This window comes from Struthio camelus, chromosome Z, assembly GCF_040807025.1.
Source record: "Struthio camelus isolate bStrCam1 chromosome Z, bStrCam1.hap1, whole genome shotgun sequence".
NCBI classification, from domain to species: domain Eukaryota; kingdom Metazoa; phylum Chordata; class Aves; order Struthioniformes; family Struthionidae; genus Struthio; species Struthio camelus.
In genome coordinates this window covers 37,712,543-37,725,064 of record NC_090982.1, presented here as the reverse complement: position 1 = coordinate 37,725,064, position 12,522 = coordinate 37,712,543, and the positions used below count along the sequence as shown (strand labels likewise).

General features: G+C 40.7%; 1 protein-coding gene across 1 annotated transcript in view; it reads left to right on the top strand.

The window, feature by feature from the left end:
* Window positions 1-12,522, top strand: part of LOC104150304 (A disintegrin and metalloproteinase with thrombospondin motifs 19) — a 152,944-nt gene that overhangs the window by 21,201 nt on the left and 119,221 nt on the right. The window lies entirely within an intron of this gene.

Genomic DNA, 12,522 nt, shown 5'->3' with positions numbered 1-12,522 from the left:
CAGTGAGAGTAAGGAAAAAGGTTAAAAAGAAATCCAGGCTTACAAAGTATCTGTATTACAAAGTAATAATGGTGTATGTATGGGTTTTACAAAGTCTTGAACATATAGGGGTTTGGACTTGATCTGTGGATTTAGCACATTTAAAATATGAAGGCAATTTATATTCTCTGTAGTAGACTTTCTCATCTTTTATTATTTTTTCAATATGGTAGAGCTCATACAGTAGGAATTAAAATAGTATAATGAAAATAATGAACTGCAAGCAGTAGGGAATGGAGACTACAGCGAGGACAGAATTCAACTGAATCTAATTTATATAGAGAAAATTGGATTTGATTTAGCAAGTGGGGTTTAACTGAATCTAATTTAAACGTACAAGTGAAACTAGTTAGCAAACCTGCAGTGTTGTGAGTGATGTACAGTTCTGTCTGCTTGCTTTCCTAGAACAGAAAGATCGGATGACTTTTTCCAGCTTTGAGAAGGCAATACAAAAATCTCCTAATTCATTGTGCAAGCTCCTTCACTAAAGGCATCGACAGATTGTTCCCTCTGCTGGCACTTTCTTAAAACACTGTAATTTATTTAGAAAAATATCAGTATTTATTATGCAAAACTTGGACAAAATGGCCAGTATTAATACCAAGTGATCCACTCAGCACTGAACAAGTGGAAGTGGTTTACTTCATAGTAAGCGATCTTTTCCTTCCTGGGCTTTCTTTTGTTGCCACGATTCCACCTACTGCTTTCTAGCACCTTTTTTTGCAGGTGCTCCTTAAATATTTCTTTGGCTAAGCCACAGCTAAATCAGGCAGGTCCTGGGCAAGAGCATCTTGGGCAGAGAAAGGGGGATTGCCTAGATAATTTCAGTGTTTCATAATTGGTTTATCTGGTCTACTGAATTCTTCGGGAGACGAAGGGGCAAGTGTAGGATAATTCAAGATAGACTGACTTTTCTGGGAAGAGCAACAGGAGCGGAACGAGTGGATTTCCTCAGTGGTGTGGCAGTACTTGTTGCCAAGGTGTACAGTCTGCTGACACTGCTAGTAAGCTGGTCAAAGATTTGAAAGAACGGAGAGTAGTTTTGATCTGAGCTGGCACGTGAAGAGGTATTCGCTCGAACCTGATGACCAGCCTGTTGAAGCTGTGGTACTCGAGGGACTTTGTGTCAGGTTCCTGACTCTCACTGCTGGTTATAGTGAACGCTTGATTTTGAAAACACCGCCACGAGCTTAGGAAGTATGTTTTGTTTGAAATACTTGCATTGACAGTCTAACAAATGCGCTTAAAATAAATGAGAGAAATTGGAATTGCTGTATTTTCTGTATTTCCTGCGCATTACCATTTTAAATGTGAACAGTGTACATTTAATGTGAACATTTTACACTATTTACTAGTGCAAAACTTACTTTTTACTAGTGAGAAGTGTAATGCCTGCCCTACCTAAAAACAGAGTGATTTTTTCCTTTATTCACATGGACTTTTCAGGGAGCGAGGAGTTGTGTGTTTGCGGGCGTAGTCAGTGTCAAACACTATGAAATAGCAAAAGAAGCGATGGCAACAGTTATTTCAGTATTTAGAAGTTATTCCCTGAAAATTACTGGGTTTCAAACTAACAGGATTGCTTTAAGATGGTAACTATGAAAGAGGGATATCTACAGTGCTAGAAACTAGGGAACTTATGCTTGGTCTGAAAGTTTCTGTTAGTCTTTAGCAACCGGAGTTTTGTGCACCAATGGGTAACGCACACTTTCAGGGGTAATACTTGGATTAAAAAATAAAAATAAAAAATCTTAAGCGGACCTCATGCTGGCTAAAGCCCAGTTGGATTAGAGGTGATGAAATACGGGTGAGATGTGCTGGCTACACACTAATTATGACGGTGATGCGCTGTGTCCTGAGGACCCCCCTGGATTTCCATCTCGAGGGAGCGGGCGCTTGCGGCCTGCCTCGTCGTGGGCTGGGCGCCTGCGAGTCGGGCGGCGGCGGTATCTCTGCTTATCGTTTCTCCTCCTGTTGCCGGCGCTGTCCTGCGCGGGGGTGGCCAGGCGAGGAGGTTTTGGCTCTCCTCCTCTACGCTGAAGCTTTGCTGCGGGCCCTCGGGGGCAGCGGGGCAGGCGTGGGGCAGCGCGGGCCCCTGCTGCCGGGCGGCGCGCGTTGCTTTGCCTCCTGACAGCGTGGCTGAATTCGGTTCCGGTCGAATAAAATTGGTCGGACGGGAAACCCCACATACCGCAAGAAAGGCGGTGAAGAGACGTGATGCTCCTGGAGGCGGGATGTGTCATGGAAATGTCTTAATTAGCTGAGAGTTGCTGTATCCTCGGGGGAGGGCTGAGGAGCCCTGGGGAGGAGGCTGCGGGTTTCGCGCGAGGGGTGGCGGGCTGGTGTTACGATGCGAGGCGACTGCGGGCTTTAAGCTCGAGGAGAGAGCTGCCTTCCTTCCCCGCACCCCGCATCGCCTTGTTTGCTGCTCAGGCATTGCTCTCGGTCTGGGGGAGGAAACCCCCCGATAGCGGGTTGAAGTCTGTGCCTTGCGTTCCCCGCGCGCCTCCTGCCGCGGCTTCCTCTCCCGTGCTGACGCAAGGCCGCGCGCATCTCGGTGTTTCCGTGCGCTTCAGCGTAGGCGTCGCGAGCCCGTTGGGAGCCACAGCGACGCAGCGGCTAAACACCGGGTCTGCAGACGCTGCCGTTCGTACAGGGGTCGTATTTGTTTTTCCCTCCCATCACATTTTGGTTTCTGTGCTGTCGGATTTCCCTGTGACCTCATCCCTTCCTCCTCACCCATGCCCGTAACTCCTGGTTTCCTCCTCGGTTTCTCACCTACCTCCCCTCCGTGTCGCTTCCTGGTTTTACTCTTCGTGTTCTTTCATCCCCTCTTTACCCACGCGTGATAACCACACATCAGCGTTTTCCCTGAGGGCAGCCGGGCTCCAGCGCTGTTGGAAACGCAGGAAGACCTTGGCTGTGGCTTTGTCGTCCTCTGGGGCCGCAGGAGGTGGCGGCGCTTGCTGAGTGCCCCTTGGAGCGTCACCCTGGTGAGAGAGAGTAGGAGAAAGGCAGGCTGCTATGGGTTTGGGGAGCTCCAGGAGAGAGAAGAAATCAGAAGCAATGCGAACCTTTGCGGTAAACCCGGTCGTCCCAAGAGAGATGATGAAGGTGACGACGCGGGATGGAAAACAGATGCGTGGGAGAGGGACAGAGAGATAATAGCGTAGTAGTGATAGAGGTCGGTTTTTGATAGTTGCGCAAAATGCACCCTGTACTTTTGAAGGCATTGTATTGAAGCTGTGCAGATTCCCTGCAGCTTCAGGGTTAGTTTTCCGACAGGTGACACGGGCGGTTCCCCACGTGCCCTACCCGAATCCTAACTTTTGAGCCTTTGTCTTGGAGGTCTGAATACTCTATGAGCTGTAAACTTTGTAGCCTAATGATACCAAATACATGGATGATTTTACTGGAAGTGAGATAAAAATGCTAAGTCCCTTACCAAGAATGCGTTAAACAGAACATAAACATTTCTGCAGATGCCTTTTGTGTGGATTTGAAATATGTCGCAAATATAAAAAGCTATCCGAACAACTTAGGATATGTATACTCTGTAAGTGGCCAATGGGTAAATAAGGCCGTGCAGGATTTTGTGTCTCTTTCATGTCTGAACTGGTTAAAAGTGCACACTGCAGTTTAAAGGTTTACCTTCTCTCCTTAACGGTCTGTCTTCTAGCCTCGGATTTTGAAATGTCTGGGGAAGAGAAATGTAAACTTCTCATTCTGCAGATTATCACTGTTTTGGACCAGCTGGGTGAGCAGGTTATTGCAAAGCTGGGGGATTCTCGCAGAGAAAATAGCCTGTTACCGACTTCCAAGTTCCAACTCAAACGTCTTTTCTTGTCGCAGCTACGTTTTGGCAAAATACCATTGGAAAAACCAAGGTCTTTTGACAAGAGAGGTTGCAGCTCATTGAGGACCGAATAACTAAAATTCAGAGCCTGAAAATAACCTAGGAAACTTGTAGACAGCGAGTTTGGTGCATGCATATGAACCAATATGCCCCTGGTGAGGACGCGTAACCACGTTTGCCACGTCTTGGTGCCTCTTCAGTGAGGTGCTTCGATAGGTGATTGAAAGTATCACACTGTACAGCCAGATACAAAGTTTTCTTTTCCAGGTCTGGCAGGAAGAGCTTCCTCATCATCTGCAAAGGACATGGCGCGTTTTCGTTTTACTTTGAAAAGCTGTTTTACCTTAAGTACGGGGGGAAAGAAAAGTTAATGTAGCATTCATGTTGCAGAGTTAAAAATCATAAAAAGTCAGTGTGAGCAAAAGTTAATGTTGCTGTTGGAATTTTATTTTGGCAGTACTGCAGTATTTGCTATCCTGGAATTTTTTTCTGTTTTAAGTTACAGCTTAACGGCATGTATAATAAAATATACATGGGTTTCTAATGCAGCTGATTTGAGTTGGAACTTTAATTTATAAGCATAATTCAGAAAGAATAGGGAAAAGTTAAAGTAGGATTAATAGATTCCCAAAGCATTTTCATGGAAGAAGAAAGGGAGTTGGGAAATTCTTTCTGCCTGTATCTTGTTGCAATTCACCATATATAATCTGACATGTCTTAAAACGGTATTACTGAATGTTCCCTGGTAATCTTCAGAGTGTACAGCTGTTCTGAGTTGATGCAAATCGAGCAATAATTCTTGTATTTCCAGTTGAGTTTCATAAATATGAAATGTTACCATTAGTAAATATTCTTAAGATACAAAAAAGAAGTTAATGCAAGTGTCTTCTGAATTGTATGTTTTCATTAGTCACACCACCTCAATGAATTTCTGATAAAATCGGAGGCAATTTCAGTGGACTAGAAGGTACCTTGAGTATCTGTTGTCATACGGTGGTGATTGGAGCGTTAGGAAACTCTGCCTTGTGCAGAGGCAAGATACCGCTGATGAGCTGTATGGCAGTGCCTTGCATAGAGAAGTGGCTTCTTGTGTTTCACGTCACCTGCAAGAAATATGGACAGTCCAGCTGCCCAGAAGGGAAGAGGCAAACTTCGGCGCGGAGACAGGGAAGCAAAGTATTGCCGCTGGGAGTGTAGGAGATGGTAGGGATCGAGGTCTTATTTTGAGAGGGTGGGGAGCGTGGAGTAAGTTGATGAGGGAAGGCATTGGTGGGGTGGGGAGGGAAGAACTGCGATGTGCAAAGGGGTTTCAGACAGCAAGATGCAAACGATTCCTCAGTTTAATGGGGAAAATATAGCTGCCTCAAAGCAGCCATTTTTGAGCTTGTGTTGAACATCTGAAAAATTTGGATAAAAGTCAAAAGGCATTTTGCATCCCCCTCAGTTTCACGGTTGTGACCATGTAGTATGTTGCCTCAAGTATCTTGTTTCCAAGGTGCGTTAGATTTGTCACAGCGCTCGAGAGATACTTAGGAGGCTGGCAACATTTATCAGCTGTGAGATCGCTAGTAAATATTTGATAACGTTGAATCATTCCCAGAACTCCAGATTTATTGGCTTTTTGGAGTTCTGGTTTGACCTGTTGCTGAAGAACAGCGCTGGAATTGGCTGATGTGGCCTATGAGCACTTGCAATGAAGTGATTATAAGAATGTGAACATATTCATTTGTATGGGTATGTTATTCATTATAAAGTGGAAAGAAAAGATGCTTTTTGAAATAAATGACAAAAGGAAGTGGACTGTCTGTAATTATTGAGCTTGAATCGTGCCTGCACGACAAATAAAACTTTAATAGTGCTTGTTGTTATCTTGCAAATGAATAAATGCAGGAATGAGGAATTGTTCTCTTTATTTCTACTCCAGCTAAGTCTATGTGTTCTGTAAAGCTACTGGTACTGACTGCTGAGCTGTGGTTTGCTGGAGGCTGGGAGAGCATGAACTACATGCTTGCTCTGTTCTTATGTTCTTGCTAGGCATCTGCTCTTATGTGTTGTCGGGGAGAGGATGCCGCACATGATGGACCTTTGGGCCTTCTGCTCCAGTCCAGCTGTTCATCCGTACTTAGTACAGATGTTATGTTGTTAACGTTGTCAGTTGGCAATTTTCTCAGCGGTGCAGATGATCAGGAAGCCTGGCAGGATAAGGTGAGGACCACTTTGCTAGCTGAAAGATTTTCTTGGCAGCTTGTCAAAATTTGAGAAAGGGATAAATTCTGAAAAAATGTTGCAAATTGCATATTTTTGTTGAAGGATTTTCCTGTAAGAATCTCTTGAGAGATGAAGATATGTCAAATGTGGTCTCCAAATAATAAAGGCACAAATGCTAAAAATCTATTTTAAAGATATACGTTCAGTAAGGCTAACGCCTGAAATATGATAATATCTTGTGATGTATTTCAGATAAACCTGTGTGAAAAATAATGTATTGCACTTACACAGCATTATTAAAACGTTTACTGTGGAAGTAGTCCACTTTACTGTGGTGGTAGATGCTTACTTCTTAAGAAGATGAGGCTTTGTTTAGAAATGATAGACAATCGTAGAATATTGGCAATTTAAGCAGCACTTGTACCAAATACAGAAGTAATTTCTAATAATGTATTTATAGAGGGAGACTTAGGTCTAAAGAAGGAAATCTTTTATTTCTGGCTAGGAAACATGAAATTTGGAATCTGGAGGAAATGCCAAACATCTTAGGGTTTGGCTGGCAGTGAATTAATGGGGAAATGGAAGTTTGAGGGGGAACAACCACAGACTCCCTCAGGGGACCTGGCTAGAAACTATAAAAGACCTGGCTTCTATAGTTTCTTTATCCACTGGGCTCCTTTACTTCATTTTCTTTTCAACAAATTGGATTCCTTTTGGATTTGTGTCCTTTCTGTGAGCAATTCACAGTTCACTCCACTTTCGGCTTGAGAGATGCTTTCTCAGCTGAGTAAGATTACGTGAATAATCACACCCGTTGAAATGCGTCATAATATGCAAACCCTTCCGTGTTTTGTATGCTTCGCTGTTCTGCTACTTCATTCATACTTAATAGAAATGAAGAAATTCCTTTGCATGTGCAACATCAGCTTGTTTTGATAAAAAAACTAACCATCACGTTAAACATTTTGGAAGGGGATTCCTATAAGGAATGATTTTTTTTTTTCCCTCCTAAAGATTCAGGGCAATGTGTAACTTAAACTCCTCAATTTCTAATCTGGTTTATGAGAATTTAAAAAGCCGTGGAAAAATTGTTTTTCCTGATCCTAAATTTTGGGGCCAGTACCTGAAAGCATGTTTTTAACTCAGTGGTCTCTGCATAACAGTCAAAATGCTGTTCCTCTGTCAGGGCAATAAGGTATGGAATTACGCTTACATGTATGCTTCCTTAGGGCAAAATCCTACCGGTAAAAAAAGCCTAGAAAGGGTTGGATTAAATTTTATGCCGACAACTGAAAGCCAGTTGCAAGAGATAATACTTGTGCCCCCCGCCCCTTCTGATTTTGTACAGCAAAATGGACTGAGCAGGTAGATAGAGCAAACTCTTAGGAAAAACTACAGCGTGTATACTGTGCCAAGTCAGGAAATGCAGTTAATTGAAGACAGAAGTTACTGGCACTTATGAATTGTTTCTTCAGCAAGGAAGGCGTTTAAAGAAGGAAAGTTACGGTGCATTTGAACAGCGAGAGCATGTTCACTTCTTCCTGTGTTATTTACACAATTTGACGAGTTGTCGGAGCTTGCTTTGTTACATGCTTTACTAAGAGTGGGAGATTTTTAATTTTTGTTATGTTTCAACTGAAGTCGTGTCCTGGGAGCGTTGTTAGAGTCGAGATACTGAATTTAATTCTGACTTTTTAAACCATGAGGTAAAACCTTTGGAGTGGGACACTGGAGTGCAAGTAAAAAAAAAAAAACAACTACCTTTTAAAATCAAGATTAAGTCTTAAACTTCAAAGCATAAAAAGCCCGAGATTATGAAACTATGTTTTAAAACTAGTAAGTTTGAGATCAGAATTGTCTCTTACACTGTATATTGAAGAAAGCCTTTGGTCTTTATTCTATCAATAGCGGTAGTGTTTTGGTGCTAATGGTTGTAATATGCTTACTAAACTTTATGTACATTTTGTGCATCTAATGTGAATGTGTTTTTCCTCTGATAGTATTGGCACTTGTCTTAGGTAGCTTGGGAAGGTTGTGAAGAAGTACAATTTTGTACAGCCTGTCTGCATGCCGGCAAATGACAGGAGAAACTTTGCACACTGCATATATCCTCCTCACAAGAACATGGAAATGAGACCGTGGGGAGAATTTTGTGATAAAATGTCAACTTTATATCCCTTTATCACTGGAATCTAGCTTGAGATGCCCAGGGAACGGACGTAGAGACAAAAGAGTAGCCAGAAAGCAAGATGTAAGACGGTAAGAGTTATTTTCAGCTGAGAATTAGGAAATTGTGAATCTGCTACTTGTTTTGGGGGAAGACACCATTATTAGATACATCTGTATACATAGAAGCATGCAGCTGATAGTAATAACTTGCAGGAGCCGGAAGAATGTGTAATTCTCTATAGCTTTGTCTATAAATGCATTTGTCAGTGTGAGCAGTGCGATGGGCTTATCTGAAGTGCTTTTCTTGTTTCATAGTTTTTTTTTTTTCTTTAATGGCAAGTTATGTGGTGACTGAAATATTTTAGCTTGATGTATGGAGTCGCAGAGTTAGAAAGTAATTCTGCACTGGCTGCTAGTACTCAAATTGTAGACCACTGATACTCATCCTTTAGAGCTGGTAAAACGCTTTGTTATCAAGTGGAACGAAGAAAACCATACAGTAAAAAAAGCATTGATGCGCTGACATTTCTTTGAAATCTGTGTTACGTCTGCATTTATTATTGCATTTTAATCAATCTCTGTGATGAAAACAAAGCAACATGTTGTAAGGATGCTCTCTCATCTTGTCCTATCTGATGTCGTCTTTTTGATGCAGCATTGTCTCTGCCCCCTCTCTACTCAGGGTTATTAAAATGGGACCGTTTAATCTCTGGATATAGTACATGCTAATGGACATTCTTCTTTCTGTTATCTCATTTCCTTTTCTGATCATGATAGCAGGCAAAATATATTTTCTTCTTTTTTTTCTTCTTCACCGTTCCTGTTCTTGGTGAAGTAACATATAATGTGTTTGTGTGTGTGACACATACATACTCATTTTTCTTGCGTTCCTTTTGCTGCCTCATTTGTGTCACGTTGCGCAAGAAACAATGTTACGTTCAAAATCTGCATTGTTTCAACTTGGAATAATAACGAGCTGCCGCTCTGAATTGGTTTGCAAGGAAGAGGATATTGGAGTCTAAAGAGATCTTTGCCCGTTAAGAAATTCTGTATATCGGCTTATACACAGTATCTGATATCTAAATGCATAGGCCACCTTCACCAATTTACTTCAATTTTGTTTTTAATATATCTTCTCATGCTAATATAACTAGATTAGAAATAGTACAATTGCTTTAGAATTTCACAGAGCAAATGACAGAATGTCAAGTCCTTATATATGCTCCAAACAGAAAATAAGGAAATGCTGTTCTTTCTTCGTTATCTTTTAACATCCTTTATCAGATGTGCTTGTCCAGAATATTTAGATTTTGGGTATTTTTTTCCTCTGATCTATGATATTTTTAATTGAGTGTAAAAAAAAAAGATGTATTTCAAAACAGTTCTGATCTACCTACCTTTCGTGATTATTAACGTGTTTCGGAAGTCAGCTAGTTTTGTTTTTAGATGAAGCAGAAGGTTAGTTGGCATTCAGGACTCGCGTTTCCACTTGGCTCTTTAATATTGGTTTGTTTTAATAAAGTGAAAAGGGTTTGCTATGATGTGAGTGTGGGATGTAGAAAGCTAGCTTTTTTTTTTTTTTTTTTTTTTGAAGTGGACACTTCTCCTCGTTAATTTAAAATAGAAGTGCTGCACACGTGTCCATTGGAGAGCGTCCGTGCTTAGTGCCGTCTAACACTGTGCATGCTTGTGAGATGAAGTCCAGCCTTTTCCTGAGCCCTCAGTCTATTGTATATGAGTAACTAAGAGGCAGGAGCAAGTACTAAGTTCGTTGTTGTTCGGGAGGTCTGCAGGAGTCTTTGCCGAGTGAAGTTGTCCTGGGCTTGGTCTTCACTAAGATGTGTGTGTACTACATTTACATTTTGTTTTACTCCAGATAAGATGCTTGAAAAAGCAGGAATACCTGCATGCAGGAAAAAAAAGTGCATGCTATGTTATCTCCGCATGAGATAAGCGCACCTTCCTGGCGGCCGGCTTCATTGCAGCTAGCAGCAGTGGTAGCTTTTCAGTTGAAATCAGCATGAGCTGGATCATTTCTTCAGAACTTGCTTACAGCAAGTTATCCAGATCTTCTCCAGGTGCACAATAACTTTTACCCGTTTTAATCTTCATTGCTTGACTATAATCTTCATTGCTTCTTCATTTTAGTCTTCATTGCTATTGACCTGTATTTGGGCCTAGCACCCGGTGTCTGTGGTGCTTTGATGTACGGCTTTGCTTTTCTCTACTTTCTCTGTGTTCAGGGTTATGGTAGGTGTTCTTAACTCCCCTTGTAGTTATGAAAGTTATGAAAAGTTTTATGAAAAAAAAGTTTTATGAAAAACTACAAGTTTTTCATAACTTGTAGTAGTTATGAAAAATCAGGAGCATGGCTGGCAAGGATAGAGATTCGTTTTCCCTTTTTTGCCCCTAAAATTGTCCAAGACATGGAGGACATAATAGTGACCCAGGCAAAGAATTTGTAACAACAGTGATGCTTTTTACAAAAGCAGTCAAAACGATCTCAAAGATTATTTGGCTATCCAGATTTATCTGAAAATTAGCCATTTGAATATATGTAGCTGATGTTAATGCTATTCAATAACCTTTATATCAGTTTTCAGCTCTTTAACCTCTGACTCAGGAGACTGGGAATAATTTTCAGAGTTCTCCACCAGTGGATTAATGTTCGGTTTATGCAAGCTGCCAAAAGCCAATACAAAACAAGTCAGGGATCCCAGCACAGTTTCTCAGCAGACAGTTGGCAACCTGAGGAATAGCACTGTAAAGCTGTGTTTTCATTTCTCTCAGCAAAGAGAATGAAGACGAAACAAATAAGGCAAACGTGCTGTACTTGCATCTTTGTTCAAGATGGGCTAAGGCATTTTTTTGTAGGTGGACAGGGAAAACCTGCAGCCACCTGATGTGCTGCTAATCCTGTTCTGTATCCAGAGCTTGTCAGCTTCTTTCATGGGCTAAATAATGATTTAAAAAAAAAAAAAAAAGTTCATGTCTGAGTGAAATTCAACATTAGACACAAAAATCAAGGGAAAAGCAGTTTGATTTATGTACTTTACCTATTATTTAAAAGTGTAGCTCTCAAATACAAAATGTTATTTTAAATTATTATTTATAATTATATTAGAGTAATTAGTTGTTGCATTAGAAAAACATTGCTATAAATGGCACCTGAGAGTTGTGCAGAAAGTGCCTTATGATACGTATGTAGCTTATCTTCTAAATGTATAACATTTAAAGCTCACACTTAAGAGAAACCGACCTGAAAAATAAGTGCAGAAAGGACATAGAGCAGCCAAATAGACCCAGGTACTCTTTAAGTTTATGTACACTGCCTATACAACTTAATTTCATATTCTCAATTGGACCAGAATTTCTTCTTGAAGATTTTAGCCATAAGTCAGGCAGGAGCCTCAGCGTGATAATGGCATCTACATAATTTCAGCAGAGACAGTTCTTTTCCATCTGTGTCCATTCGTATTGCGTGCAAAGGTAGAGAATAGCTCTTTGCTTCCCTCAGCCAGAGGTGCCATTTTGTTATCTTTTTTGTAGTAAAACTGTTTAATAGATTTGAAGGTTTACAGAATTAGAAAGTTAAATGTCAGCCTTGCTGATGACATTTTGTAGGAAAAAACCACCTTGCTTCCACGGCTTTAGTGATTCTGATAGAAACTTGTGTGTGTTGGCACTTTTAACAATTTGCATTGAGTTTGAGTTGTATGGTATTTACATAAGTAAGTTTTATACTTTTTTTTTTTTTTTTTTTAAATCTTGGCCACACTCTTATAATATTAGATATGCATCTGTTGTGTCAGCTTTTTATGCATGTGTGTGTGCATAAACATGCTGAAAGAAAAAACAAAACAAAAGCCAACCAACTAAATAGTTGTAATACAGTGTTTCTCTGTTCTAGCTGCTTGTAACTGGGAAGGGATTGCTGTCTATTTAAAAAAAAAAAAAAATTTGAAAATGTGTAAAAGGAGTATCATTTGAAGTCTTTTGCAGCTTTGTATTATTCAGGATGTATTCTTATTCCCTGAATTATTCCTCATATTTCATTAAGTATAGCTGTCAAAAAAAAAAAGTGACAATACACTGAGTTGTAAAACTAGTGTATAGACTTCTCTGTACATGCTGTACATATTTAAATGACCCCATGGGTCTCCCAAAGCAAGCTTTTAACATTCCAGATCTTTTACCGTGCATCTGCTACTGGCATGTAGCCACCCACCCACACAGATTTAGTTGAAATA